Below are 426 nucleotides of genomic sequence, written 5' to 3'. Positions count from 1 at the left end.
GCGGAGGCTAGAGAACGATGTTGATCATATGGCCGTGGCGCCTGCATCCCAGCTCGGTGCGCATGCCAAGGCGGCGCGGGAGGCTTTAGCTCGGCGCTGTCGACAACGCAGAGGATGCCGGAGGGCCTGCCGCTAGCTGCCTCAACTTCGTGTTGCTCCAGTTGCTGGCGCCCACCATTGCCGACGGGCGACGCTGTTCGCTTTCAGGCGCGCGTCCGTGGCGGACGAGCCACGCAGTGCTCTCACAAGTTGGGCATCCGTCGCAGGCTCGAACATCACCACGCCGTACTCGTAGGCTGGCGTTCCTGCGCACTATTGCCCATGTCGCATCGTCAGTTCGCCACAGTCGATCTCAGCATCACGGACCTCGCCGGTGAGATCCTACTCGAGGCGCTCCTCGCGCTCCGCGCTTGAAATTCTTTAACT

This window comes from Lolium rigidum, chromosome 5 (genome assembly GCF_022539505.1).
Source record: "Lolium rigidum isolate FL_2022 chromosome 5, APGP_CSIRO_Lrig_0.1, whole genome shotgun sequence".
NCBI lineage: Eukaryota > Viridiplantae > Streptophyta > Magnoliopsida > Poales > Poaceae > Lolium > Lolium rigidum.
This window is presented reverse-complemented; position numbering follows the sequence as displayed.